This window comes from Schistocerca serialis, chromosome 2 (genome assembly GCF_023864345.2).
Source record: "Schistocerca serialis cubense isolate TAMUIC-IGC-003099 chromosome 2, iqSchSeri2.2, whole genome shotgun sequence".
In the NCBI taxonomy this organism is placed as follows: Eukaryota; Metazoa; Arthropoda; class Insecta; order Orthoptera; family Acrididae; genus Schistocerca; species Schistocerca serialis.
In genome coordinates, this window is record NC_064639.1 from 1122252013 (window position 1) to 1122275550 (window position 23538).

Here is a 23538-nt window from a genome sequence, read left to right on the forward strand (position 1 = left end):
CACATTTATTGAATTTTTTAGTTACGATGGCAACATCACTATAAGTTGTCTGTGAAGTAACGTGCACACAAGCAGTTTCCGTGGTGTAGCGGTTATCACGTCTGCCTAACACGCAGAAGGTCCCCGGTTCGATCCCGGGCGGAAACACTTTTTCATCACTTTAAGCAAGACGTACTAAATGTATCTGCTACCATCTGTACCCGAAACCTTCGTAATCGCCTTCACGCGTCGGACCCGAGTGTCAATTGCTCACATCGAATAAGAAATTCATTTGATATTGACGGCGAGCTTTTTGCGCTGACTCAGCCACTGACGTGCGATCAGTTTGCACAAAACGCTAGGGCTCGTCCAGGATTTGAACCCGGGACCTCCTGCACCCTAAGCAGGAATCATACCCCTAGACCAACGAGCCCTGTGACACGGCGAATGCCAAATATTCCAGTCCCTCGATGTCGTCCAGGGTGCCCTGGAAGTCTCGTGTACGCTGGCGGGATGGGGGCGGCGCGAATTCCCGCGGTCGGCGGCCTTCCTGGGCTATTGGTACCTTCATGTAGAGCTGCCGCTGGGCTCGCACTGCCTGCTGCTGAGAAAGTGATTGCTTTTGCTGATATGACTTGCAATAACGACTGCGCGAAACGCCGCTATCTCGTTAGGGGTGCTACGGCAGACACCCTCTCGAGCACCCCGAAGACTTCTTGAGCCCTCGGCTGTGATGGGTTCCAGGCTGACAAAAGAACTGTCGTGTGTGCATTCGCGGACGAGAGAAAGTCTGAGGCAAGTTCGAGTGAACTAGGATGGACTCCTCGGGTACGTCGTTTCCGTAGTGTAGCGGTTATCACGTCTGCTTCACACGCAGAAGGTCCCCGGCTCGATCCCGGGCGGGAACAGCATTTTCCTGCCTATGTCGTATTGTCCTCCAATGAGCCACGTCGTGTGTGGATCTGCTGCATGTCCCTTCGTTTGCAAGTACCACATTTATTGAATTTTTTAGTTACGATGGCAACATCACTATAAGTTGTCTGTGAAGTAACGTGCACACAAGCAGTTTCCGTGGTGTAGCGGTTATCACGTCTGCCTAACACGCAGAAGGTCCCCGGTTCGATCCCGGGCGGAAACACTTTTTCATCACTTTAAGCAAGACGTACTAAATGTATCTGCTACCATCTGTACCCGAAACCTTCGTAATCGCCTTCACGCGTCGGACCCGAGTGTCAATTGCTCACATCGAATAAGAAATTCATTTGATATTGACGGCGAGCTTTTTGCGCTGACTCAGCCACTGACGTGCGATCAGTTTGCACAAAACGCTAGGGCTCGTCCAGGATTTGAACCCGGGACCTCCTGCACCCTAAGCAGGAATCATACCCCTAGACCAACGAGCCCTGTGACACGGCGAATGCCAAATATTCCAGTCCCTCGATGTCGTCCAGGGTGCCCTGGAAGTCTCGTGTACGCTGGCGGGATGGGGGCGGCGCGAATTCCCGCGGTCGGCGGCCTTCCTGGGCTATTGGTACCTTCATGTAGAGCTGCCGCTGGGCTCGCACTGCCTGCTGCTGAGAAAGTGATTGCTTTTGCTGATATGACTTGCAATAACGACTGCGCGAAACGCCGCTATCTCGTTAGGGGTGCTACGGCAGACACCCTCTCGAGCACCCCGAAGACTTCTTGAGCCCTCGGCTGTGATGGGTTCCAGGCTGACAAAAGAACTGTCGTGTGTGCATTCGCGGACGAGAGAAAGTCTGAGGCAAGTTCGAGTGAACTAGGATGGACTCCTCGGGTCCGTCGTTTCCGTAGTGTAGCGGTTATCACGTCTGCTTCACACGCAGAAGGTCCCCGGTTCGATCCCGGGCGGGAACAGTATTTTCCTGCCTATGTCGTATTGTCCTCCAATGAGCCACGTCGTGTGTGGATCTGCTGCATGTCCCTTCGTTTGCAAGTACCACATTTATTGAATTTTTTAGTTACGATGGCAACATCACTATAAGTTGTCTGTGAAGTAACGTGCACACAAGCAGTTTCCGTGGTGTAGCGGTTATCACGTCTGCCTAACACGCAGAAGGTCCCCGGTTCGATCCCGGGCGGAAACACTTTTTCATCACTTTAAGCAAGACGTACTAAATGTATCTGCTACCATCTGTACCCGAAACCTTCGTAATCGCCTTCACGCGTCGGACCCGAGTGTCAATTGCTCACATCGAATAAGAAATTCATTTGATATTGACGGCGAGCTTTTTGCGCTGACTCAGCCACTGACGTGCGATCAGTTTGCACAAAACGCTAGGGCTCGTCCAGGATTTGAACCCGGGACCTCCTGCACCCTAAGCAGGAATCATACCCCTAGACCAACGAGCCCTGTGACACGGCGAATGCCAAATATTCCAGTCCCTCGATGTCGTCCAGGGTGCCCTGGAAGTCTCGTGTACGCTGGCGGGATGGGGGCGGCGCGAATTCCCGCGGTCGGCGGCCTTCCTGGGCTATTGGTACCTTCATGTAGAGCTGCCGCTGGGCTCGCACTGCCTGCTGCTGAGAAAGTGATTGCTTTTGCTGATATGACTTGCAATAACGACTGCGCGAAACGCCGCTATCTCGTTAGGGGTGCTACGGCAGACACCCTCTCGAGCACCCCGAAGACTTCTTGAGCCCTCGGCTGTGATGGGTTCCAGGCTGACAAAAGAACTGTCGTGTGTGCATTCGCGGACGAGAGAAAGTCTGAGGCAAGTTCGAGTGAACTAGGATGGACTCCTCGGGTCCGTCGTTTCCGTAGTGTAGCGGTTATCACGTCTGCTTCACACGCAGAAGGTCCCCGGTTCGATCCCGGGCGGGAACAGTATTTTCCTGCCTATGTCGTATTGTCCTCCAATGAGCCACGTCGTGTGTGGATCTGCTGCATGTCCCTTCGTTTGCAAGTACCACATTTATTGAATTTTTTAGTTACGATGGCAATATCACTATAAGTTGTCTGTGAAGTAAGGTGCACACAAGCAGTTTCCGTGGTGTAGCGGTTATCACGTCTGCCTAACACGCAGAAGGTCCCCGGTTCGATCCCGGGCGGAAACACTTTTTCATCACTTTAAGCAAGACGTACTAAATGTATCTGCTACCATCTGTACCCGAAACCTTCGTAATCGCCTTCACGCGTCGGACCCGAGTGTCAATTGCTCACATCGAATAAGAAATTCATTTGATATTGACGGCGAGCTTTTTGCGCTGACTCAGCCACTGACGTGCGATCAGTTTGCACAAAACGCTAGGGCTCGTCCGGGATTTGAACCCGGGACCTCCTGCACCCTAAGCGGGAATCATACCCCTAGACCAACGAGCCCTGTGACACGGCGAATGCCAAATATTCCAGTCCCTCGATGTCGTCCAGGGTGCCCTGGAAGTCTCGTGTACGCTGGCGGGATGGGGGCGGCGCGAATTCCCGCGGTCGGCGGCCTTCCTGGGCTATTGGTACCTTCATGTAGAGCTGCCGCTGGGCTCGCACTGCCTGCTGCTGAGAAAGTGATTGCTTTTGCTGATATGACTTGCAATAACGACTGCGCGAAACGCCGCTATCTCGTTAGGGGTGCTACGGCAGACACCCTCTCGAGCACCCCGAAGACTTCTTGAGCCCTCGGCTGTGATGGGTTCCAGGCTGACAAAAGAACTGTCGTGTGTGCATTCGCGGACGAGAGAAAGTCTGAGGCAAGTTCGAGTGAACTAGGATGGACTCCTCGGGTCCGTCGTTTCCGTAGTGTAGCGGTTATCACGTCTGCTTCACACGCAGAAGGTCCCCGGTTCGATCCCGGGCGGGAACAGTATTTTCCTGCCTATGTCGTATTGTCCTCCAATGAGCCACGTCGTGTGTGGATCTGCTGCATGTCCCTTCGTTTGCAAGTACCACATTTATTGAATTTTTTAGTTACGATGGCAACATCACTATAAGTTGTCTGTGAAGTAAGGTGCACACAAGCAGTTTCCGTGGTGTAGCGGTTATCACGTCTGCCTAACACGCAGAAGGTCCCCGGTTCGATCCCGGGCGGAAACACTTTTTCATCACTTTAAGCAAGACGTACTAAATGTATCTGCTACCATCTGTACCCGAAACCTTCGTAATCGCCTTCACGCGTCGGACCCGAGTGTCAATTGCTCACATCGAATAAGAAATTCATTTGATATTGACGGCGAGCTTTTTGCGCTGACTCAGCCACTGACGTGCGATCAGTTTGCACAAAACGCTAGGGCTCGTCCAGGATTTGAACCCGGGACCTCCTGCACCCTAAGCAGGAATCATACCCCTAGACCAACGAGCCCTGTGACACGGCGAATGCCAAATATTCCAGTCCCTCGATGTCGTCCAGGGTGCCCTGGAAGTCTCGTGTACGCTGGCGGGATGGGGGCGGCGCGAATTCCCGCGGTCGGCGGCCTTCCTGGGCTATTGGTACCTTCATGTAGAGCTGCCGCTGGGCTCGCACTGCCTGCTGCTGAGAAAGTGATTGCTTTTGCTGATATGACTTGCAATAACGACTGCGCGAAACGCCGCTATCTCGTTAGGGGTGCTACGGCAGACACCCTCTCGAGCACCCCGAAGACTTCTTGAGCCCTCGGCTGTGATGGGTTCCAGGCTGACAAAAGAACTGTCGTGTGTGCATTCGCGGACGAGAGAAAGTCTGAGGCAAGTTCGAGTGAACTAGGATGGACTCCTCGGGTCCGTCGTTTCCGTAGTGTAGCGGTTATCACGTCTGCTTCACACGCAGAAGGTCCCCGGTTCGATCCCGGGCGGGAACAGTATTTTCCTGCCTATGTCGTATTGTCCTCCAATGAGCCACGTCGTGTGTGGATCTGCTGCATGTCCCTTCGTTTGCAAGTACCACATTTATTGAATTTTTTAGTTACGATGGCAATATCACTATAAGTTGTCTGTGAAGTAAGGTGCACACAAGCAGTTTCCGTGGTGTAGCGGTTATCACGTCTGCCTAACACGCAGAAGGTCCCCGGTTCGATCCCGGGCGGAAACACTTTTTCATCACTTTAAGCAAGACGTACTAAATGTATCTGCTACCATCTGTACCCGAAACCTTCGTAATCGCCTTCACGCGTCGGACCCGAGTGTCAATTGCTCACATCGAATAAGAAATTCATTTGATATTGACGGCGAGCTTTTTGCGCTGACTCAGCCACTGACGTGCGATCAGTTTGCACAAAACGCTAGGGCTCGTCCGGGATTTGAACCCGGGACCTCCTGCACCCTAAGCGGGAATCATACCCCTAGACCAACGAGCCCTGTGACACGGCGAATGCCAAATATTCCAGTCCCTCGATGTCGTCCAGGGTGCCCTGGAAGTCTCGTGTACGCTGGCGGGATGGGGGCGGCGCGAATTCCCGCGGTCGGCGGCCTTCCTGGGCTATTGGTACCTTCATGTAGAGCTGCCGCTGGGCTCGCACTGCCTGCTGCTGAGAAAGTGATTGCTTTTGCTGATATGACTTGCAATAACGACTGCGCGAAACGCCGCTATCTCGTTAGGGGTGCTACGGCAGACACCCTCTCGAGCACCCCGAAGACTTCTTGAGCCCTCGGCTGTGATGGGTTCCAGGCTGACAAAAGAACTGTCGTGTGTGCATTCGCGGACGAGAGAAAGTCTGAGGCAAGTTCGAGTGAACTAGGATGGACTCCTGGGGTCCGTCGTTTCCGTAGTGTAGCGGTTATCACGTCTGCTTCACACGCAGAAGGTCCCCGGTTCGATCCCGGGCGGGAACAGTATTTTCCTGCCTATGTCGTATTGTCCTCCAATGAGCCACGTCGTGTGTGGATCTGCTGCATGTCCCTTCGTTTGCAAGTACCACATTTATTGAATTTTTTAGTTACGATGGCAACATCACTATAAGTTGTCTGTGAAGTAAGGTGCACACAAGCAGTTTCCGTGGTGTAGCGGTTATCACGTCTGCCTAACACGCAGAAGGTCCCCGGTTCGATCCCGGGCGGAAACACTTTTTCATCACTTTAAGCAAGACGTACTAAATGTATCTGCTACCATCTGTACCCGAAACCTTCGTAATCGCCTTCACGCGTCGGACCCGAGTGTCAATTGCTCACATCGAATAAGAAATTCATTTGATATTGACGGCGAGCTTTTTGCGCTGACTCAGCCACTGACGTGCGATCAGTTTGCACAAAACGCTAGGGCTCGTCCGGGATTTGAACCCGGGACCTCCTGCACCCTAAGCAGGAATCATACCCCTAGACCAACGAGCCCTGTGACACGGCGAATGCCAAATATTCCAGTCCCTCGATGTCGTCCAGGGTGCCCTGGAAGTCTCGTGTACGCTGGCGGGATGGGGGCGGCGCGAATTCCCGCGGTCGGCGGCCTTCCTGGGCTATTGGTACCTTCATGTAGAGCTGCCGCTGGGCTCGCACTGCCTGCTGCTGAGAAAGTGATTGCTTTTGCTGATATGACTTGCAATAACGACTGCGCGAAACGCCGCTATCTCGTTAGGGGTGCTACGGCAGACACCCTCTCGAGCACCCCGAAGACTTCTTGAGCCCTCGGCTGTGATGGGTTCCAGGCTGACAAAAGAACTGTCGTGTGTGCATTCGCGGACGAGAGAAAGTCTGAGGCAAGTTCGAGTGAACTAGGATGGACTCCTCGGGTCCGTCGTTTCCGTAGTGTAGCGGTTATCACGTCTGCTTCACACGCAGAAGGTCCCCGGTTCGATCCCGGGCGGGAACAGTATTTTCCTGCCTATGTCGTATTGTCCTCCAATGAGCCACGTCGTGTGTGGATCTGCTGCATGTCCCTTCGTTTGCAAGTACCACATTTATTGAATTTTTTAGTTACGATGGCAATATCACTATAAGTTGTCTGTGAAGTAAGGTGCACACAAGCAGTTTCCGTGGTGTAGCGGTTATCACGTCTGCCTAACACGCAGAAGGTCCCCGGTTCGATCCCGGGCGGAAACACTTTTTCATCACTTTAAGCAAGACGTACTAAATGTATCTGCTACCATCTGTACCCGAAACCTTCGTAATCGCCTTCACGCGTCGGACCCGAGTGTCAATTGCTCACATCGAATAAGAAATTCATTTGATATTGACGGCGAGCTTTTTGCGCTGACTCAGCCACTGACGTGCGATCAGTTTGCACAAAACGCTAGGGCTCGTCCGGGATTTGAACCCGGGACCTCCTGCACCCTAAGCGGGAATCATACCCCTAGACCAACGAGCCCTGTGACACGGCGAATGCCAAATATTCCAGTCCCTCGATGTCGTCCAGGGTGCCCTGGAAGTCTCGTGTACGCTGGCGGGATGGGGGCGGCGCGAATTCCCGCGGTCGGCGGCCTTCCTGGGCTATTGGTACCTTCATGTAGAGCTGCCGCTGGGCTCGCACTGCCTGCTGCTGAGAAAGTGATTGCTTTTGCTGATATGACTTGCAATAACGACTGCGCGAAACGCCGCTATCTCGTTAGGGGTGCTACGGCAGACACCCTCTCGAGCACCCCGAAGACTTCTTGAGCCCTCGGCTGTGATGGGTTCCAGGCTGACAAAAGAACTGTCGTGTGTGCATTCGCGGACGAGAGAAAGTCTGAGGCAAGTTCGAGTGAACTAGGATGGACTCCTGGGGTCCGTCGTTTCCGTAGTGTAGCGGTTATCACGTCTGCTTCACACGCAGAAGGTCCCCGGTTCGATCCCGGGCGGGAACAGTATTTTCCTGCCTATGTCGTATTGTCCTCCAATGAGCCACGTCGTGTGTGGATCTGCTGCATGTCCCTTCGTTTGCAAGTACCACATTTATTGAATTTTTTAGTTACGATGGCAACATCACTATAAGTTGTCTGTGAAGTAAGGTGCACACAAGCAGTTTCCGTGGTGTAGCGGTTATCACGTCTGCCTAACACGCAGAAGGTCCCCGGTTCGATCCCGGGCGGAAACACTTTTTCATCACTTTAAGCAAGACGTACTAAATGTATCTGCTACCATCTGTACCCGAAACCTTCGTAATCGCCTTCACGCGTCGGACCCGAGTGTCAATTGCTCACATCGAATAAGAAATTCATTTGATATTGACGGCGAGCTTTTTGCGCTGACTCAGCCACTGACGTGCGATCAGTTTGCACAAAACGCTAGGGCTCGTCCGGGATTTGAACCCGGGACCTCCTGCACCCTAAGCAGGAATCATACCCCTAGACCAACGAGCCCTGTGACACGGCGAATGCCAAATATTCCAGTCCCTCGATGTCGTCCAGGGTGCCCTGGAAGTCTCGTGTACGCTGGCGGGATGGGGGCGGCGCGAATTCCCGCGGTCGGCGGCCTTCCTGGGCTATTGGTACCTTCATGTAGAGCTGCCGCTGGGCTCGCACTGCCTGCTGCTGAGAAAGTGATTGCTTTTGCTGATATGACTTGCAATAACGACTGCGCGAAACGCCGCTATCTCGTTAGGGGTGCTACGGCAGACACCCTCTCGAGCACCCCGAAGACTTCTTGAGCCCTCGGCTGTGATGGGTTCCAGGCTGACAAAAGAACTGTCGTGTGTGCATTCGCGGACGAGAGAAAGTCTGAGGCAAGTTCGAGTGAACTAGGATGGACTCCTCGGGTCCGTCGTTTCCGTAGTGTAGCGGTTATCACGTCTGCTTCACACGCAGAAGGTCCCCGGTTCGATCCCGGGCGGGAACAGTATTTTCCTGCCTATGTCGTATTGTCCTCCAATGAGCCACGTCGTGTGTGGATCTGCTGCATGTCCCTTCGTTTGCAAGTACCACATTTATTGAATTTTTTAGTTACGATGGCAATATCACTATAAGTTGTCTGTGAAGTAAGGTGCACACAAGCAGTTTCCGTGGTGTAGCGGTTATCACGTCTGCCTAACACGCAGAAGGTCCCCGGTTCGATCCCGGGCGGAAACACTTTTTCATCACTTTAAGCAAGACGTACTAAATGTATCTGCTACCATCTGTACCCGAAACCTTCGTAATCGCCTTCACGCGTCGGACCCGAGTGTCAATTGCTCACATCGAATAAGAAATTCATTTGATATTGACGGCGAGCTTTTTGCGCTGACTCAGCCACTGACGTGCGATCAGTTTGCACAAAACGCTAGGGCTCGTCCGGGATTTGAACCCGGGACCTCCTGCACCCTAAGCGGGAATCATACCCCTTTTTTTTTTTTTTTTTTTTTTTTTTTTTTTTTTTTTTTTCACTTTTTCATCACTTTAAGCAAGACTTACTAACATGCATCTGCTACCATCTGTACCCGAAAACTTCGTAATCGCCTTCACGCGTCGGACCAGAGTGTCAATTGCTCACATCGAATAAGAAATTCATTTGATATTGACGGCGAGCTTTTTGCGCTGACTCAGCCACTGACGTGCGATCAGTTTGCACAAAACGCTAGGGCTCGTCCGGGATTTGAACCCGGGACCTCCTGCACCCTAAGCAGGAATCATACCCCCTTTTTTTTTTTTTTTTTTTTTTTTTTTTACCGAAGCCTTATCCATTTTTTTTTTTTTTTTTTTTTTTTTAATTGCCTGCAATTCAGTCTCAGCACATTATGAGAAAATGAATGCGTAATTATTATTCCTCTAACAAATATATCTATTGAAAAAAAATTAAGGAACATCCACAACACAGCCACTTCAAAAGAGGTAAACTACTGAAATTAAAATCCTAAAACATGACTATATAATGTAGACTGCTTACTGAAATAAAGATTAAAACACGAAAAACTTCAGTCCTGGTGTAGAGAAGAAACATACATAAAGGCGGCAAATCCAGAAACAGTATAAAAGAAAATGGCTCACACAGGTGACCTTAGCCAACACCCTCTCTTTCAAATGTCAGGCGAAGCATATTGGCAAAATCATCTCGGAGGTCTGGCAATCGCAAGCGCTGCCAGTAAGCAGTAAGCATGTACTGCCGAAACGCTAGGTGTCCATCCTCTTCATGACAACTGTTGACAAAATGTACGAAATGGCCAATCAACCACATGACGGTATGGAGCTTCGTTCGCGGAAAAAAGGAAGAATCGGGCCGGACGATGATGTCAATAGTATAAGCGGCTTCAGCAGACCTAGTGACAAAAGCAAGTTGTTTCCTGAGCCAACGCCAATTAGCAAGGTGCCCACAGCAGGTGAATCGATGTTCAAGGGTATCCACGAGACCGCACCGAGTACAGGTGTCCGTGTCAGAAAGACCAATACGGTGCAGTCGTACATTGGTGGGAACCAAATTATTTATTACCCTATACCACGTGGACGCCACGGCCATAGAGTGGATCGGCAGACTAACATTCTTCCAGACGTTCCTCCAGGACACAGGTGGAGACGCCAGTTCTATTGGATTGGGACCGGCCAGCCCCTCCCAGCGGGCAATCAAGCCCTTGGTCGTTGGCACCGGTCGCCGCAAGAAGACGTCACCGAGGTAACTCACCGCAATGTAAAATTCCCGAATGTGTTTCAACTTAAAATTTAGGCGTCCGACATCGACAGGTGGAGCAAGGCTCGCCGGACGCACAACAGTAAAAAGCCTGGATGTAATTGAAGTCACTTCTTGCGTAACAATTAGAGTCGTTCGGCGGACGTACAAAGCAGACGCCTTGCGAGTAATGTCAGAGAGGCCCAAGCCTCCGGAGATACGCGGTTTCGTCATTACCTCGTAACGTAACTTGAATAGATGGCCCTTCCATATAAACCTGCTAGACAATTGGCGCAACCTTTTTGCCACCATCATGGGAAGTGGGAACAGCTGAGCAACATAATAAGCTTTACATAAAACGTAGGTGTCTAAAATTCTGACTTTGTGCAAAATGGTAGCAGAGCGCTGCTCATGGACCATCAGAGCCCCCTGTATCTTCTCGGTGACAGATTTCCAATTGAGAGCCGCCATTTTGAGAGGACACCGATCAATGATAATCCCCAAGGACGTATGGCGATCGACAAAAGTGGCCCAAGGGACGTCAGCATCGCGAAATCCTCGAATATCAAGGAACTTACATTTACCCTGATTGAGACGCGCTCCAGAGACACGACAGTATGCATCAACTGCCCCTTTTAACAACGGGATATCATCACGTTGACGGAGGAGAACAACGACATCATCCGCATATGCCTTAACAGAGAGCTTCCCACCAGAGAGGGACATACCCTGAAGCTTTAGAGCAATAGTCCGAAGCAGCGGTTCCAGGGACAATACGAATAAAGACATAGAGAGCGGACTACCCTGAGGCACTCCGCGGCGGATAGCAATGGGCGGCGTCAGCTGCCCATTGACTGACACCCGAGCTGTTATTCCCCTATATAAATTGCCAAGAACACCACGTGATGAAGCGTTAAAACCTATTGTACCTAAAACACGATCTAAAAACACATGACTGACGTGATCAAAAGCCTTATAAAAATCAAGGAAGGCAAAGGCACAATGTACGTTTGTAACCGCCGCAACCGAGACAACATCCCGATATTCGGCTACTGGTGTCAGAATAGATCTATCATGAAAACAACATTGATGTGCACCAATCACACCCCGAAGCAGAGAAGACAACCGGCTGTTGAGCGCTCTAGCAGCTGTCTTGTAGTCAAAATTCAGCAATGTGAGCGGACGAAGATTGGCAGCAGATAAACGACCAGAGGACTTCGGAATTAAAACAATTTTCCCTACTTTAAAATCGACAGGCACATCCATCCCCCTGACAATCTCATTTAAAATCTGCGTAAAAATGCCACCCAAAAGAGGCCAGAAACGGAGATAAAATTCTTTAGGCAGGCCGTCTGGACCCGGCGATTTACTGGACGGAGAGCGAGCAATAAAATCGAAAACATCATCTACCTGGAACTCCCGGAGAAATTCGCCGTTCGCGTCAGGCGCGATCGTCGCAGTTAGATCCCCAAAGACATCTTCCGAAAGAGACTCACCAGAATCATCGGCAGAATAGAGACTAGTGTAATATTGGTGAAGAGCACGAATCATTTCCTCCTGTGCAATAAGCTGTCGTCCATCATCCACCGTAAGAGAAGAGATGAAGGAGCGACGACGACGAGTCTGATGCCGTAGCAGGTGGTACAAGGATGTCAGTTCACCTTCAACAAGAGAGTGAGGTTTCGACTTAACTCGCAGACCATCCATCTGTCGTCGTTTAAGGCTCAAGAGCTTGGCTTTAATACGACGAACATCATGGATCCGCAGAGGAGAGGTACCCGCCGCGTCATATAGTTCACGCAGGACAGAGTAGTAATATTCATGCGTGTTCTTAAAATCACGCGCCCTTGCAGCACAGTAAAAAATCAAAGTCTGACGAATCTTGGGCTTGGCAAACGCAGTCCACCAAACCAGCAAGGAGGGGTATCGCGGGACAGAGCGAAGACATCGCTCCCACACGCCGCGTATAACATCATCCATATCACTGTCGGCAAGGTGGGAAACATTTAACATCCACTGGGAACGATAAAGTTTTGCAGGTTGGTGGCTAAGATTTACAGTTGCAGTAAAAGCACAATGGTCAGAAAAACTAGTAGGAATAACGTCGACAGAAAGAATTTTATCACATAAAAAATCAGATAAATAGAATCTGTCGAGTCTACTGCATGAGGACGCGGTAAAAAACGTATATTTCACCAGGGTTGGATATTTGTGTTCCCAAACATCACGCAGATGCATCGTACGTACTATGTCATGTAAATCACGGCAATAATTAAAATTGGGGGACTGGTCTTCAGGGCGTAAAACACAATTAAAATCGCCTCCGAGCAGGAGACTCCGAGGACTCTGGCGCAAAAGATAAATAAGCTCTTCTTTATAAAAGCGCGATCGAGCCACAGTGTGACCCGAACCAGAGGGGGCATACAAAACAACGAGGCGGAGATCAAAAAGACGACAACCAATCCCACGGCCAGAGTCAAGGAATTCAATGTCAGTAATAGGAATGCCCTCTCGAAAGAAAAGAGCAGTTCCTGTTGAATATTCCGGCGCGACATTAAAAACAGTTTGAAATCCAGGTAGAGAGAGATCAGAAAACAACACTTCCTGCAAAAACACTACGTCCGCACAGGCGTCGTAAATAAACTGCCGCAAAGAGGCAATGCGAACGTCGGACTCAATACGGTTAACATTTAAGGTAAGAAAGGTGTATGCTTGAACCATAGAGAGAAAAGCGAGAAAACAAATCACCTACACCGACGCACCAGCGTCACAGTCCATAGCAGGGGTGACGGAGGCTTCCGAGGGAGGGGGACTGCTACCCCGTTCCGCGGATCCCTTACGTTTCGGTTTTTTACGAACAGCATTAACGTTCGGCTGAACGCGTAACTTGCGTCGGCTGACGGGCAAGGAAGCTTCAGCCGCCGGTGACGTAGGAGGGTCAAGTTCTGTATCCGACACCACCCGCGCCGGTCCACATGCGGGATCCGGGGTCGCGGGGGAAACATCCGACAAAACGGAATGGTCAACACCTGCACTAGCTTCCGGCAAACATGGACTGCACGGAGGCGAAACGTGAGCAGGAAGGTCCGAGGCCGCAGAGTTGGAAGGAAGCGGAGCAGCTCCGCTGGCAGAGGTATGGGGCAGCGAAGCAGGAAGTTGTCGCGGCTCCACTTGTTGTGACATCGAAGTCGGTTCGGAAGACGGCGCCAACAGGCCCGACCGACGACCCGACTCGAGAGAAGCTGCGTCGGAGGCCGGAGGGGCGCCAGCAGCCGCCACCGGAACCGCTACCTCAGGAGGGCAGGGAGCAGCTACAGTACACAGTGGCTCGGAGGATGCCGGTTGCTCGGACTGGGGCATCTCAGGGAGATCCTCATCCGTACTATTTCCATCGTGTGGGCGACGCCTCTTATTATTCAAAAGTGGCACACCCACCTGAGGGACAGACGGAACAACATCAGATTTAGCACGCAAAGGAGGAAATTCTGTGTCAGGGATGCGCAAAACCTGTGGCGGGGCGCTACTACCACTGGACTGTGCTACACCAAGAGCAGAACCACCTGCAACGAGGTCAGCGACCGTTAACTTGCGACGCTGTTCGAGAGAATTTTTTAAAACAAAAACTCTCCGCGGACAGTCGGTACGCACGTGACCACTTTCATTGCACAAAAAACAGGTGCCAACCTGACCACTATATGTTACATGGACACGATATCCACCGATCTGCAGGTGAGATGGAATATTCTGCTTAACGTGCATTTCGACTGAACGAATACCACTGTAACATTGCAGGCGATGTTGGCTTGACCAGCGTTCAAGGCGAATGCTCTTTACATCACCATACTTCTGTAGACCCTCCTTAAGATAGACATTATCCACCTCCGGTGGAAGGTTGTAAACACGAACACTGGTGTACGTAATGGAAGCATTGGAAAGCAGCACGGTACTTACAGAATCATCCCGATGTCGAAAGAGAACTTGATGACCGTATTTAGAAAGAATTTTATCAACCTGAAGTGGGTCCATAAACTTAACAAAGAAAACATACAGTTCGGTATCAAAATAAGCAGTGTGCACCTGATCCGAATGAACACCAAAGGTATCTACCAACCAATCATGAATCTCAAGAGAACTAGGTTGCACATGGCGGGTTGACTTGTCAAAAGCAAAACTAACTGTAGCCTGACGAGGAATAACCTGGGACGACATTTTCAAAATATGCGGTCGAAACCGCTACACAAAAAACACTGAAATAAGGACAGAAAGTAACACAAGGTACGAAACAACGACGGAGAAACACTCACAGAAGTTGCAACACAACACGTAAACAAAAACGATAGTCCACTATACGTAACGCTACGGCGGAGCGGAAGACTAGGCACGTCCACACTGCACGGCGTCTAAAGCGGAACTGATCCCTCGATGTCGTCCAGGGTGCCCTGGAAGTCTCGTGTACGCTGGCGGGATGGGGGCGGCGCGAATTCCCGCGGTCGGCGGCCTTCCTGGGCTATTGGTACCTTCATGTAGAGCTGCCGCTGGGCTCGCACTGCCTGCTGCTGAGAAAGAGATTGCTTTTGCTGATATGACTTGCAATAACGACTGCGCGAAACGCCGCTATCTCGTTAGGGGTGCTACGGCAGACACCCTCTCGAGCACCCCGAAGACTTCTTGAGCCCTCGGCTGTGATGGGTTCCAGGCTGACAAAAGAACTGTCGTGTGTGCATTCGCGGACGAGAGAAAGTCTGAGGCAAGTTCGAGTGAACTAGGATGGACTCCCCGGGTCCGTCGTTTCCGTAGTGTAGCGGTTATCAGGTCTGCTTCACACGCAGAAGGTCCCCGGTTCGATCCCGGGCGGGAACAGTATTTTCCTGCCTATGTCGTATTGTCCTCCAATGAGCCACGTCGTGTGTGGATCTGCTGCATGTCCCTTCGTTTGCAAGTACCACGTTTATTGAATTTTTTAGTTACGATGGCAACATCACTATAAGTTGTCTGTGAAGTAAGGTGCACACAAGCAGTTTCCGTGGTATAGCGGTTATCACGTCTGCCTAACACGCAGAAGGTCCCCGGTTCGATCCCGGGCGGAAACACTTTTTCATCACTTTAAGCAAGACGTACTAAATGTATCTGCTACCATCTGTACCCGAAACCTTCGTAATCGCCTTCACGCGTCGGACCCGAGTGTCAATTGCTCACATCGAATAAGAAATTCATTTGATATTGACGGCGAGCTTTTTGCGCTGACTCAGCCACTGACGTGCGATCAGTTTGCACAAAACGCTAGGGCTCGTCCGGGATTTGAACCCGGGACCTCCTGCACCCTAAGCAGGAATCATACCCCTAGACCAACGAGCCCTGTGACACGGCGAATGCCAAATATTCCAGTCCCTCGATGTCGTCCAGGGTGCCCTGGAAGTCTCGTGTACGCTGGCGGGATGGGGGCGGCGCGAATTCCCGCGGTCGGCGGCCTTCCTGGGCTATTGGTACCTTCATGTAGAGCTGCCGCTGGGCTCGCACTGCCTGCTGCTGAGAAAGTGATTGCTTTTGCTGATATGACTTGCAATAACGACTGCGCGAAACGCCGCTATCTCGTTAGGGGTGCTACGGCAGACACCCTCTCGAGCACCCCGAAGACTTCTTGAGCCCTCGGCTGTGATGGGTTCCAGGCTGACAAAAGAACTGTCGTGTGTGCATTCGCGGACGAGAGAAAGTCTGAGGCAAGTTCGAGTGAACTAGGATGGACTCCTGGGGTCCGTCGTTTCCGTAGTGTAGCGGTTATCACGTCTGCTTCACACGCAGAAGGTCCCCGGTTCGATCCCGGGCGGGAACAGTATTTTCCTGCCTATGTCGTATTGTCCTCCAATGAGCCACGTCGTGTGTGGATCTGCTGCATGTCCCTTCGTTTGCAAGTACCACATTTATTGAATTTTTTAGTTACGATGGCAACATCACTATAAGTTGTCTGTGAAGTAAGGTGCACACAAGCAGTTTCCGTGGTGTAGCGGTTATCACGTCTGCCTAACACGCAGAAGGTCCCCGGTTCGATCCCGGGCGGAAACACTTTTTCATCACTTTAAGCAAGACGTACTAAATGTATCTGCTACCATCTGTACCCGAAACCTTCGTAATCGCCTTCACGCGTCGGACCCGAGTGTCAATTGCTCACATCGAATAAGAAATTCATTTGATATTGACGGCGAGCTTTTTGCGCTGACTCAGCCACTGACGTGCGATCAGTTTGCACAAAACGCTAGGGCTCGTCCGGGATTTGAACCCGGGACCTCCTGCACCCTAAGCAGGAATCATACCCCTAGACCAACGAGCCCTGTGACACGGCGAATGCCAAATATTCCAGTCCCTCGATGTCGTCCAGGGTGCCCTGGAAGTCTCGTGTACGCTGGCGGGATGGGGGCGGCGCGAATTCCCGCGGTCGGCGGCCTTCCTGGGCTATTGGTACCTTCATGTAGAGCTGCCGCTGGGCTCGCACTGCCTGCTGCTGAGAAAGTGATTGCTTTTGCTGATATGACTTGCAATAACGACTGCGCGAAACGCCGCTATCTCGTTAGGGGTGCTACGGCAGACACCCTCTCGAGCACCCCGAAGACTTCTTGAGCCCTCGGCTGTGATGGGTTCCAGGCTGACAAAAGAACTGTCGTGTGTGCATTCGCGGACGAGAGAAAGTCTGAGGCAAGTTCGAGTGAACTAGGATGGACTCCTGGGGTCCGTCGTTTCCGTAGTGTAGCGGTTATCACGTCTGCTTCACACGCAGAAGGTCCCCGGTTCGATCCCGGGCGGGAACAGTATTTTCCTGCCTATGTCGTATTGTCCTCCAATGAGCCACGTCGTGTGTGGATCTGCTGCATGTCCCTTCGTTTGCAAGTACCACATTTATTGAATTTTTTAGTTTCTATGGCAACATCACTATAAGTTGTCTGTGAAGTAAGGTGCACACAAGCAGTTTCCGTGGTGTAGCGGTTATCACGTCTGCCTAACACGCAGAAGGTCCCCGGTTCGATCCCGGGCGGAAACACTTTTTCATCACTTTAAGCAAGACGTACTAAATGTATCTGCTACCATCTGTACCCGAAACCTTCGTAATCGCCTTCACGCGTCGGACCCGAGTGTCAATTGCTCACATCGAATAAGAAATTCATTTGATATTGACGGCGAGCTTTTTGCGCTGACTCAGCCACTGACGTGCGATCAGTTTGCACAAAACGCTAGGGCTCGTCCGGGATTTGAACCCGGGACCTCCTGCACCCTAAGCAGGAATCATACCCCTAGACCAACGAGCCCTGTGACACGGCGAATGCCAAATATTCCAGTCCCTCGATGTCGTCCAGGGTGCCCTGGAAGTCTCGTGTACGCTGGCGGGATGGGGGCGGCGCGAATTCCCGCGGTCGGCGGCCTTCCTGGGCTATTGGTACCTTCATGTAGAGCTGCCGCTGGGCTCGCACTGCCTGCTGCTGAGAAAGTGATTGCTTTTGCTGATATGACTTGCAATAACGACTGCGCGAAACGCCGCTATCTCGTTAGGGGTGCTACGGCAGACACCCTCTCGAGCACCCCGAAGACTTCTTGAGCCCTCGGCTGTGATGGGTTCCAGGCTGACAAAAGAACTGTCGTGTGTGCATTCGCGGACGAGAGAAAGTCTGAGGCAAGTTCGAGTGAACTAGGATGGACTCCTGGGGTCCGTCGTTTCCGTAGTGTAGCGGTTATCACGTCTGCTTCACACGCAGAAGGTCCCCGGTTCGATCCCGGGCGGGAACAGTATTTTCCTGCCTATGTCGTATTGTCCTCCAATGAGCCACGTCGTGTGTGGATCTGCTGCATGTCCCTTCGTTTGCAAGTACCACATTTATTGAATTTTTTAGTTACGATGGCAACATCACTATAAGTTGTCTGTGAAGTAAGGTGCACACAAGCAGTTTCCGTGGTGTAGCGGTTATCACGTCTGCCTAACACGCAGAAGGTCCCCGGTTCGATCCCGGGCGGAAACACTTTTTCATCACTTTAAGCAAGACGTACTAAATGTATCTGCTACCATCTGTACCCGAAACCTTCGTAATCGCCTTCACGCGTCGGACCCGAGTGTCAATTGCTCACATCGAATAAGAAATTCATTTGATATTGACGGCGAGCTTTTTGCGCTGACTCAGCCACTGACGTGCGATCAGTTTGCACAAAACGCTAGGGCTCGTCCGGGATTTGAACCCGGGACCTCCTGCACCCTAAGCAGGAATCATACCCCTAGACCAACGAGCCCTGTGACACGGCGAATGCCAAATATTCCAGTCCCTCGATGTCGTCCAGGGTGCCCTGGAAGTCTCGTGTACGCTGGCGGGATGGGGGCGGCGCGAATTCCCGCGGTCGGCGGCCTTCCTGGGCTATTGGTACCTTCATGTAGAGCTGCCGCTGGGCTCGCACTGCCTGCTGCTGAGAAAGTGATTGCTTTTGCTGATATGACTTGCAATAACGACTGCGCGAAACGCCGCTATCTCGTTAGGGGTGCTACGGCAGACACCCTCTCGAGCACCCCGAAGACTTCTTGAGCCCTCGGCTGTGATGGGTTCCAGGCTGACAAAAGAACTGTCGTGTGCGCATTCGCGGACGAGAGAAAGTCTGAGGCAAGTTCGAGTGAACTAGGATGGACTCCTCGGGTCCGTCGTTTCCGTAGTGTAGCGGTTATCACGTCTGCTTCACACGCAGAAGGTCCCCGGTTCGATCCCGGGCGGGAACAGTATTTTCCTGCCTATGTCGTATTGTCCTCCAATGAGCCACGTCGTGTGTGGATCTGCTGCATGTCCCTTCGTTTGCAAGTACCACATTTATTGAATTTTTTAGTTACGATGGCAACATCACTATAAGTTGTCTGTGAAGTAAGGTGCACACAAGCAGTTTCCGTGGTGTAGCGGTTATCACGTCTGCCTAACACGCAGAAGGTCCCCGGTTCGATCCCGGGCGGAAACACTTTTTCATCACTTTAAGCAAGACGTACTAAATGTATCTGCTACCATCTGTACCCGAAACCTTCGTAATCGCCTTCACGCGTCGGACCCGAGTGTCAATTGCTCACATCGAATAAGAAATTCATTTGATATTGACGGCGAGCTTTTTGCGCTGACTCAGCCACTGACGTGCGATCAGTTTGCACAAAACGCTAGGGCTCGTCCGGGATTTGAACCCGGGACCTCCTGCACCCTAAGCAGGAATCATACCCCTAGACCAACGAGCCCTGTGACACGGCGAATGCCAAATATTCCAGTCCCTCGATGTCGTCCAGGGTGCCCTGGAAGTCTCGTGTACGCTGGCGGGATGGGGGCGGCGCGAATTCCCGCGGTCGGCGGCCTTCCTGGGCTATTGGTACCTTCATGTAGAGCTGCCGCTGGGCTCGCACTGCCTGCTGCTGAGAAAGTGATTGCTTTTGCTGATATGACTTGCAATAACGACTGCGCGAAACGCCGCTATCTCGTTAGGGGTGCTACGGCAGACACCCTCTCGAGCACCCCGAAGACTTCTTGAGCCCTCGGCTGTGATGGGTTCCAGGCTGACAAAAGAACTGTCGTGTGTGCATTCGCGGACGAGAGAAAGTCTGAGGCAAGTTCGAGTGAACTAGGATGGACTCCTGGGGTCCGTCGTTTCCGTAGTGTAGCGGTTATCACGTCTGCTTCACACGCAGAAGGTCCCCGGTTCGATCCCGGGCGGGAACAGTATTTTCCTGCCTATGTCGTATTGTCCTCCAATGAGCCACGTCGTGTGTGGATCTGCTGCATGTCCCTTCGTTTGCAAGTACCACATTTATTGAATTTTTTAGTTACGATGGCAACATCACTATAAGTTGTCTGTGAAGTAAGGTGCACACAAGCAGTTTCCGTGGTGTAGCGGTTATCACGTCTGCCTAACACGCAGAAGGTCCCCGGTTCGATCCCGGGCGGAAACACTTTTTCATCACTTTAAGCAAGACGTACTAAATGTATCTGCTACCATCTGTACCCGAAACCTTCGTAATCGCCTTCACGCGTCGGACCCGAGTGTCAATTGCTCACATCGAATAAGAAATTCATTTGATATTGACGGCGAGCTTTTTGCGCTGACTCAGCCACTGACGTGCGATCAGTTTGCACAAAACGCTAGGGCTCGTCCGGGATTTGAACCCGGGACCTCCTGCACCCTAAGCAGGAATCATACCCCTAGACCAACGAGCCCTGTGACACGGCGAATGCCAAATATTCCAGTCCCTCGATGTCGTCCAGGGTGCCCTGGAAGTCTCGTGTACGCTGGCGGGATGGGGGCGGCGCGAATTCCCGCGGTCGGCGGCCTTCCTGGGCTATTGGTACCTTCATGTAGAGCTGCCGCTGGGCTCGCACTGCCTGCTGCTGAGAAAGTGATTGCTTTTGCTGATATGACTTGCAATAACGACTGCGCGAAACGCCGCTATCTCGTTAGGGGTGCTACGGCAGACACCCTCTCGAGCACCCCGAAGACTTCTTGAGCCCTCGGCTGTGATGGGTTCCAGGCTGACAAAAGAACTGTCGTGTGCGCATTCGCGGACGAGAGAAAGTCTGAGGCAAGTTCGAGTGAACTAGGATGGACTCCTCGGGTCCGTCGTTTCCGTAGTGTAGCGGTTATCACGTCTGCTTCACACGCAGAAGGTCCCCGGTTCGATCCCGGGCGGGAACAGTATTTTCCTGCCTATGTCGTATTGTCCTCCAATGAGCCACGTCGTGTGTGGATCTGCTGCATGTCCCTTCGTTTGCAAGTACCACATTTATTGAATTTTTTAGTTACGATGGCAACATCACTATAAGTTGTCTGTGAAGTAAGGTGCACACAAGCAGTTTCCGTGGTGTAGCGGTTATCACGTCTGCCTAACACGCAGAAGGTCCCCGGTTCGATCCCGGGCGGAAACACTTTTTCATCACTTTAAGCAAGACGTACTAAATGTATCTGCTACCATCTGTACCCGAAACCTTCGTAATCGCCTTCACGCGTCGGACCCGAGTGTCAATTGCTCACATCGAATAAGAAATTCATTTGATATTGACGGCGAGCTTTTTGCGCTGACTCAGCCACTGACGTGCGATCAGTTTGCACAAAACGCTAGGGCTCGTCCGGGATTTGAACCCGGGACCTCCTGCACCCTAAGCAGGAATCATACCCCTAGACCAACGAGCCCTGTGACACGGCGAATGCCAAATATTCCAGTCCCTCGATGTCGTCCAGGGTGCCCTGGAAGTCTCGTGTACGCTGGCGGGATGGGGGCGGCGCGAATTCCCGCGGTCGGCGGCCTTCCTGGGCTATTGGTACCTTCATGTAGAGCTGCCGCTGGGCTCGCACTGCCTGCTGCTGAGAAAGTGATTGCTTTTGCTGATATGACTTGCAATAACGACTGCGCGAAACGCCGCTATCTCGTTAGGGGTGCTACGGCAGACACCCTCTCGAGCACCCCGAAGACTTCTTGAGCCCTCGGCTGTGATGGGTTCCAGGCTGACAAAAGAACTGTCGTGTGCGCATTCGCGGACGAGAGAAAGTCTGAGGCAAGTTCGAGTGAACTAGGATGGACTCCTCGGGTCCGTCGTTTCCGTAGTGTAGCGGTTATCACGTCTGCTTCACACGCAGAAGGTCCCCGGTTCGATCCCGGGCGGGAACAGTATTTTCCTGCCTATGTCGTATTGTCCTCCAATGAGCCACGTCGTGTGTGGATCTGCTGCATGTCCCTTCGTTTGCAAGTACCACATTTATTGAATTTTTTAGTTACGATGGCAACATCACTATAAGTTGTCTGTGAAGTAAGGTGCACACAAGCAGTTTCCGTGGTGTAGCGGTTATCACGTCTGCCTAACACGCAGAAGGTCCCCGGTTCGATCCCGGGCGGAAACACTTTTTCATCACTTTAAGCAAGACGTACTAAATGTATCTGCTACCATCTGTACCCGAAACCTTCGTAATCGCCTTCACGCGTCGGACCCGAGTGTCAATTGCTCACATCGAATAAGAAATTCATTTGATATTGACGGCGAGCTTTTTGCGCTGACTCAGCCACTGACGTGCGATCAGTTTGCACAAAACGCTAGGGCTCGTCCGGGATTTGAACCCGGGACCTCCTGCACCCTAAGCAGGAATCATACCCCTAGACCAACGAGCCCTGTGACACGGCGAATGCCAAATATTCCAGTCCCTCGATGTCGTCCAGGGTGCCCTGGAAGTCTCGTGTACGCTGGCGGGATGGGGGCGGCGCGAATTCCCGCGGTCGGCGGCCTTCCTGGGCTATTGGTACCTTCATGTAGAGCTGCCGCTGGGCTCGCACTGCCTGCTGCTGAGAAAGTGATTGCTTTTGCTGATATGACTTGCAATAACGACTGCGCGAAACGCCGCTATCTCGTTAGGGGTGCTACGGCAGACACCCTCTCGAGCACCCCGAAGACTTCTTGAGCCCTCGGCTGTGATGGGTTCCAGGCTGACAAAAGAACTGTCGTGTGCGCATTCGCGGACGAGAGAAAGTCTGAGGCAAGTTCGAGTGAACTAGGATGGACTCCTCGGGTCCCTCGTTTCCGTAGTGTAGCGGTTATCACGTCTGCTTCACACGCAGAAGGTCCCCGGTTCGATCCCGGGCGGGAACAGTATTTTCCTGCCTATGTCGTATTGTCCTCCAATGAGCCACGTCGTGTGTGGATCTGCTGCATGTCCCTTCGTTTGCAAGTACCACATTTATTGAATTTTTTAGTTACGATGGCAACATCACTATAAGTTGTCTGTGAAGTAAGGTGCACACAAGCAGTTTCCGTGGTGTAGCGGTTATCACGTCTGCCTAACACGCAGAAGGTCCCCGGTTCGATCCCGGGCGGAAACACTTTTTCATCACTTTAAGCAAGACGTACTAAATGTATCTGCTACCATCTGTACCCGAAACCTTCGTAATCGCCTTCACGCGTCGGACCCGAGTGTCAATTGCTCACATCGAATAAGAAATTCATTTGATATTGACGGCGAGCTTTTTGCGCTGACTCAGCCACTGACGTGCGATCAGTTTGCACAAAACGCTAGGGCTCGTCCGGGATTTGAACCCGGGACCTCCTGCACCCTAAGCAGGAATCATACCCCTAGACCAACGAGCCCTGTGACACGGCGAATGCCAAATATTCCAGTCCCTCGAT

The 23538-nt window shown here is 51.9% G+C and overlaps 55 non-coding genes across 55 annotated transcripts; 37 read left to right on the plus strand and 18 right to left on the minus strand.

The window, feature by feature from the left end:
- Window positions 1-74: 74 nt before the first annotated feature.
- On the plus strand, window positions 75-147 carry Trnav-aac (transfer RNA valine (anticodon AAC)). The gene has a single exon. It is a non-coding gene; the product is annotated as a tRNA-Val (tRNA).
- A 193-nt stretch (window positions 148-340) lies between these two features.
- Window positions 341-412, minus strand: Trnap-agg (transfer RNA proline (anticodon AGG)). The gene has a single exon. It is a non-coding gene; the product is annotated as a tRNA-Pro (tRNA).
- A 402-nt stretch (window positions 413-814) lies between these two features.
- Trnav-cac (transfer RNA valine (anticodon CAC)) lies at window positions 815-887 on the plus strand. The gene has a single exon. It is a non-coding gene; the product is annotated as a tRNA-Val (tRNA).
- A 157-nt stretch (window positions 888-1044) lies between these two features.
- On the plus strand, window positions 1045-1117 carry Trnav-aac (transfer RNA valine (anticodon AAC)). Its single transcript has one exon. It is a non-coding gene; the product is annotated as a tRNA-Val (tRNA).
- Window positions 1118-1310: 193 nt separating this feature from the next.
- On the minus strand, window positions 1311-1382 carry Trnap-agg (transfer RNA proline (anticodon AGG)). The gene has a single exon. It is a non-coding gene; the product is annotated as a tRNA-Pro (tRNA).
- A 402-nt stretch (window positions 1383-1784) lies between these two features.
- Trnav-cac (transfer RNA valine (anticodon CAC)) lies at window positions 1785-1857 on the plus strand. The gene has a single exon. It is a non-coding gene; the product is annotated as a tRNA-Val (tRNA).
- A 157-nt stretch (window positions 1858-2014) lies between these two features.
- Window positions 2015-2087, plus strand: Trnav-aac (transfer RNA valine (anticodon AAC)). The gene has a single exon. It is a non-coding gene; the product is annotated as a tRNA-Val (tRNA).
- A 193-nt stretch (window positions 2088-2280) lies between these two features.
- Trnap-agg (transfer RNA proline (anticodon AGG)) lies at window positions 2281-2352 on the minus strand. Its single transcript has one exon. It is a non-coding gene; the product is annotated as a tRNA-Pro (tRNA).
- Window positions 2353-2754: 402 nt separating this feature from the next.
- Window positions 2755-2827, plus strand: Trnav-cac (transfer RNA valine (anticodon CAC)). Its single transcript has one exon. It is a non-coding gene; the product is annotated as a tRNA-Val (tRNA).
- Window positions 2828-2984: 157 nt separating this feature from the next.
- On the plus strand, window positions 2985-3057 carry Trnav-aac (transfer RNA valine (anticodon AAC)). Its single transcript has one exon. It is a non-coding gene; the product is annotated as a tRNA-Val (tRNA).
- A 193-nt stretch (window positions 3058-3250) lies between these two features.
- On the minus strand, window positions 3251-3322 carry Trnap-agg (transfer RNA proline (anticodon AGG)). The gene has a single exon. It is a non-coding gene; the product is annotated as a tRNA-Pro (tRNA).
- Window positions 3323-3724: 402 nt separating this feature from the next.
- Window positions 3725-3797, plus strand: Trnav-cac (transfer RNA valine (anticodon CAC)). Its single transcript has one exon. It is a non-coding gene; the product is annotated as a tRNA-Val (tRNA).
- Window positions 3798-3954: 157 nt separating this feature from the next.
- On the plus strand, window positions 3955-4027 carry Trnav-aac (transfer RNA valine (anticodon AAC)). Its single transcript has one exon. It is a non-coding gene; the product is annotated as a tRNA-Val (tRNA).
- Window positions 4028-4220: 193 nt separating this feature from the next.
- On the minus strand, window positions 4221-4292 carry Trnap-agg (transfer RNA proline (anticodon AGG)). The gene has a single exon. It is a non-coding gene; the product is annotated as a tRNA-Pro (tRNA).
- Window positions 4293-4694: 402 nt separating this feature from the next.
- On the plus strand, window positions 4695-4767 carry Trnav-cac (transfer RNA valine (anticodon CAC)). The gene has a single exon. It is a non-coding gene; the product is annotated as a tRNA-Val (tRNA).
- A 157-nt stretch (window positions 4768-4924) lies between these two features.
- On the plus strand, window positions 4925-4997 carry Trnav-aac (transfer RNA valine (anticodon AAC)). The gene has a single exon. It is a non-coding gene; the product is annotated as a tRNA-Val (tRNA).
- A 193-nt stretch (window positions 4998-5190) lies between these two features.
- On the minus strand, window positions 5191-5262 carry Trnap-agg (transfer RNA proline (anticodon AGG)). The gene has a single exon. It is a non-coding gene; the product is annotated as a tRNA-Pro (tRNA).
- A 402-nt stretch (window positions 5263-5664) lies between these two features.
- Window positions 5665-5737, plus strand: Trnav-cac (transfer RNA valine (anticodon CAC)). Its single transcript has one exon. It is a non-coding gene; the product is annotated as a tRNA-Val (tRNA).
- A 157-nt stretch (window positions 5738-5894) lies between these two features.
- On the plus strand, window positions 5895-5967 carry Trnav-aac (transfer RNA valine (anticodon AAC)). The gene has a single exon. It is a non-coding gene; the product is annotated as a tRNA-Val (tRNA).
- Window positions 5968-6160: 193 nt separating this feature from the next.
- Trnap-agg (transfer RNA proline (anticodon AGG)) lies at window positions 6161-6232 on the minus strand. The gene has a single exon. It is a non-coding gene; the product is annotated as a tRNA-Pro (tRNA).
- A 402-nt stretch (window positions 6233-6634) lies between these two features.
- Window positions 6635-6707, plus strand: Trnav-cac (transfer RNA valine (anticodon CAC)). Its single transcript has one exon. It is a non-coding gene; the product is annotated as a tRNA-Val (tRNA).
- A 157-nt stretch (window positions 6708-6864) lies between these two features.
- Window positions 6865-6937, plus strand: Trnav-aac (transfer RNA valine (anticodon AAC)). The gene has a single exon. It is a non-coding gene; the product is annotated as a tRNA-Val (tRNA).
- A 193-nt stretch (window positions 6938-7130) lies between these two features.
- Trnap-agg (transfer RNA proline (anticodon AGG)) lies at window positions 7131-7202 on the minus strand. The gene has a single exon. It is a non-coding gene; the product is annotated as a tRNA-Pro (tRNA).
- Window positions 7203-7604: 402 nt separating this feature from the next.
- Window positions 7605-7677, plus strand: Trnav-cac (transfer RNA valine (anticodon CAC)). Its single transcript has one exon. It is a non-coding gene; the product is annotated as a tRNA-Val (tRNA).
- A 157-nt stretch (window positions 7678-7834) lies between these two features.
- On the plus strand, window positions 7835-7907 carry Trnav-aac (transfer RNA valine (anticodon AAC)). The gene has a single exon. It is a non-coding gene; the product is annotated as a tRNA-Val (tRNA).
- Window positions 7908-8100: 193 nt separating this feature from the next.
- On the minus strand, window positions 8101-8172 carry Trnap-agg (transfer RNA proline (anticodon AGG)). Its single transcript has one exon. It is a non-coding gene; the product is annotated as a tRNA-Pro (tRNA).
- A 402-nt stretch (window positions 8173-8574) lies between these two features.
- Window positions 8575-8647, plus strand: Trnav-cac (transfer RNA valine (anticodon CAC)). The gene has a single exon. It is a non-coding gene; the product is annotated as a tRNA-Val (tRNA).
- Window positions 8648-8804: 157 nt separating this feature from the next.
- Window positions 8805-8877, plus strand: Trnav-aac (transfer RNA valine (anticodon AAC)). Its single transcript has one exon. It is a non-coding gene; the product is annotated as a tRNA-Val (tRNA).
- Window positions 8878-15171: 6294 nt separating this feature from the next.
- Window positions 15172-15244, plus strand: Trnav-cac (transfer RNA valine (anticodon CAC)). Its single transcript has one exon. It is a non-coding gene; the product is annotated as a tRNA-Val (tRNA).
- Window positions 15245-15401: 157 nt separating this feature from the next.
- Window positions 15402-15474, plus strand: Trnav-aac (transfer RNA valine (anticodon AAC)). Its single transcript has one exon. It is a non-coding gene; the product is annotated as a tRNA-Val (tRNA).
- A 193-nt stretch (window positions 15475-15667) lies between these two features.
- On the minus strand, window positions 15668-15739 carry Trnap-agg (transfer RNA proline (anticodon AGG)). Its single transcript has one exon. It is a non-coding gene; the product is annotated as a tRNA-Pro (tRNA).
- A 402-nt stretch (window positions 15740-16141) lies between these two features.
- Window positions 16142-16214, plus strand: Trnav-cac (transfer RNA valine (anticodon CAC)). The gene has a single exon. It is a non-coding gene; the product is annotated as a tRNA-Val (tRNA).
- A 157-nt stretch (window positions 16215-16371) lies between these two features.
- Window positions 16372-16444, plus strand: Trnav-aac (transfer RNA valine (anticodon AAC)). Its single transcript has one exon. It is a non-coding gene; the product is annotated as a tRNA-Val (tRNA).
- A 193-nt stretch (window positions 16445-16637) lies between these two features.
- Window positions 16638-16709, minus strand: Trnap-agg (transfer RNA proline (anticodon AGG)). Its single transcript has one exon. It is a non-coding gene; the product is annotated as a tRNA-Pro (tRNA).
- A 402-nt stretch (window positions 16710-17111) lies between these two features.
- On the plus strand, window positions 17112-17184 carry Trnav-cac (transfer RNA valine (anticodon CAC)). The gene has a single exon. It is a non-coding gene; the product is annotated as a tRNA-Val (tRNA).
- A 157-nt stretch (window positions 17185-17341) lies between these two features.
- Window positions 17342-17414, plus strand: Trnav-aac (transfer RNA valine (anticodon AAC)). The gene has a single exon. It is a non-coding gene; the product is annotated as a tRNA-Val (tRNA).
- A 193-nt stretch (window positions 17415-17607) lies between these two features.
- Trnap-agg (transfer RNA proline (anticodon AGG)) lies at window positions 17608-17679 on the minus strand. Its single transcript has one exon. It is a non-coding gene; the product is annotated as a tRNA-Pro (tRNA).
- Window positions 17680-18081: 402 nt separating this feature from the next.
- On the plus strand, window positions 18082-18154 carry Trnav-cac (transfer RNA valine (anticodon CAC)). The gene has a single exon. It is a non-coding gene; the product is annotated as a tRNA-Val (tRNA).
- A 157-nt stretch (window positions 18155-18311) lies between these two features.
- On the plus strand, window positions 18312-18384 carry Trnav-aac (transfer RNA valine (anticodon AAC)). Its single transcript has one exon. It is a non-coding gene; the product is annotated as a tRNA-Val (tRNA).
- Window positions 18385-18577: 193 nt separating this feature from the next.
- Window positions 18578-18649, minus strand: Trnap-agg (transfer RNA proline (anticodon AGG)). Its single transcript has one exon. It is a non-coding gene; the product is annotated as a tRNA-Pro (tRNA).
- Window positions 18650-19051: 402 nt separating this feature from the next.
- Trnav-cac (transfer RNA valine (anticodon CAC)) lies at window positions 19052-19124 on the plus strand. The gene has a single exon. It is a non-coding gene; the product is annotated as a tRNA-Val (tRNA).
- A 157-nt stretch (window positions 19125-19281) lies between these two features.
- Trnav-aac (transfer RNA valine (anticodon AAC)) lies at window positions 19282-19354 on the plus strand. Its single transcript has one exon. It is a non-coding gene; the product is annotated as a tRNA-Val (tRNA).
- A 193-nt stretch (window positions 19355-19547) lies between these two features.
- On the minus strand, window positions 19548-19619 carry Trnap-agg (transfer RNA proline (anticodon AGG)). Its single transcript has one exon. It is a non-coding gene; the product is annotated as a tRNA-Pro (tRNA).
- Window positions 19620-20021: 402 nt separating this feature from the next.
- On the plus strand, window positions 20022-20094 carry Trnav-cac (transfer RNA valine (anticodon CAC)). The gene has a single exon. It is a non-coding gene; the product is annotated as a tRNA-Val (tRNA).
- Window positions 20095-20251: 157 nt separating this feature from the next.
- Trnav-aac (transfer RNA valine (anticodon AAC)) lies at window positions 20252-20324 on the plus strand. Its single transcript has one exon. It is a non-coding gene; the product is annotated as a tRNA-Val (tRNA).
- A 193-nt stretch (window positions 20325-20517) lies between these two features.
- Window positions 20518-20589, minus strand: Trnap-agg (transfer RNA proline (anticodon AGG)). Its single transcript has one exon. It is a non-coding gene; the product is annotated as a tRNA-Pro (tRNA).
- A 402-nt stretch (window positions 20590-20991) lies between these two features.
- Trnav-cac (transfer RNA valine (anticodon CAC)) lies at window positions 20992-21064 on the plus strand. Its single transcript has one exon. It is a non-coding gene; the product is annotated as a tRNA-Val (tRNA).
- Window positions 21065-21221: 157 nt separating this feature from the next.
- Trnav-aac (transfer RNA valine (anticodon AAC)) lies at window positions 21222-21294 on the plus strand. The gene has a single exon. It is a non-coding gene; the product is annotated as a tRNA-Val (tRNA).
- A 193-nt stretch (window positions 21295-21487) lies between these two features.
- Trnap-agg (transfer RNA proline (anticodon AGG)) lies at window positions 21488-21559 on the minus strand. Its single transcript has one exon. It is a non-coding gene; the product is annotated as a tRNA-Pro (tRNA).
- Window positions 21560-21961: 402 nt separating this feature from the next.
- On the plus strand, window positions 21962-22034 carry Trnav-cac (transfer RNA valine (anticodon CAC)). The gene has a single exon. It is a non-coding gene; the product is annotated as a tRNA-Val (tRNA).
- Window positions 22035-22191: 157 nt separating this feature from the next.
- Trnav-aac (transfer RNA valine (anticodon AAC)) lies at window positions 22192-22264 on the plus strand. The gene has a single exon. It is a non-coding gene; the product is annotated as a tRNA-Val (tRNA).
- Window positions 22265-22457: 193 nt separating this feature from the next.
- Window positions 22458-22529, minus strand: Trnap-agg (transfer RNA proline (anticodon AGG)). Its single transcript has one exon. It is a non-coding gene; the product is annotated as a tRNA-Pro (tRNA).
- Window positions 22530-22931: 402 nt separating this feature from the next.
- Trnav-cac (transfer RNA valine (anticodon CAC)) lies at window positions 22932-23004 on the plus strand. The gene has a single exon. It is a non-coding gene; the product is annotated as a tRNA-Val (tRNA).
- A 157-nt stretch (window positions 23005-23161) lies between these two features.
- Trnav-aac (transfer RNA valine (anticodon AAC)) lies at window positions 23162-23234 on the plus strand. The gene has a single exon. It is a non-coding gene; the product is annotated as a tRNA-Val (tRNA).
- Window positions 23235-23427: 193 nt separating this feature from the next.
- On the minus strand, window positions 23428-23499 carry Trnap-agg (transfer RNA proline (anticodon AGG)). Its single transcript has one exon. It is a non-coding gene; the product is annotated as a tRNA-Pro (tRNA).
- Between the last annotated feature and the right edge of the window lie 39 nt (window positions 23500-23538).